This window comes from Rousettus aegyptiacus, unplaced genomic scaffold, assembly GCF_014176215.1.
Source record: "Rousettus aegyptiacus isolate mRouAeg1 unplaced genomic scaffold, mRouAeg1.p scaffold_m13_p_11, whole genome shotgun sequence".
Taxonomy (NCBI): domain Eukaryota; kingdom Metazoa; phylum Chordata; class Mammalia; order Chiroptera; family Pteropodidae; genus Rousettus; species Rousettus aegyptiacus.
This window is the reverse complement of record NW_023416286.1, coordinates 42,295,810-42,296,711: the sequence shown is the minus strand read 5'-3', so window position 1 is coordinate 42,296,711 and position 902 is coordinate 42,295,810.

Genomic DNA, 902 nt, shown 5'->3' with positions numbered 1-902 from the left:
AAGTAGGCACCGGCCTTCCCTGGTGTTTGTCTCAACACAGCTCTGCTGAACTAGACCAGTGTGGGAAAGGAATGCCAAGAGAGGGTCCCCAGAAGTGGCTGCTTGGTGAGGAAGAAACAGGAGCCACGAGAGTAAGAATGCTCCCAGATTCACTGAGTCATACTTCTGTAGAGGCTGACTTCCAAAGCCCCTCAGGCTAGGGAGGACTAGCGGGGAAGGGGAGGTAGAGAGAAGTGATCTGGTGTGTGTGTTTATTTGAATCCTTTCTTAATGTTATTTGATGCTGAAAATGTCCCCCCTTCAACACTGGGAGTCCTTTACATTAGCTAGCACATCCTGTCACTGTGGCCCCAGTGGACTTTGGAGGCTCCTGTGCTTTCCTGTATGATAAGGGATCCTGGGCTCTTCTTCTGTACTTCCTGCCCCAGATATAGATCTGGCCTTTCTTCTGAAGCTCTGGTTTTCATTCCAAATAGATTCACAGTATCACTTCATCAGGTCATACTCTCCTTCACTGACAGGCACACAGGCCTGGTTTTTCTGGTAGGAAATGCTTTTTGAGATTAATTGACATAGTTGGAATGAAGACTAGCCCCAAGCAGGCCTGGAGGGCCCTGGTGGGCTTGGTGAGTGGCCTCGTGGTCCTTATCCATCCTGATCTGGTTAACAAGTTTGTCTCCTATACTTTCTCTCTCTGTCTCTCTCTGTCTCTCTCTCTGTCTCTCTCTCTGTCTCTCTGTCTCTCTGTCTCTCTGTCTCTCTCTCTCTGTCTCTCTCTCTCTCTCTTTCTCTCTCATTTCTTTTTGGATAGCCCTGCTTGCAAACTCAAGCCGTTGACTAATAAATACCTTCTTGCCGTGCTTTCTGGCCTCCCAGCATTCAGCCCCTTGGTGTTCATCAGC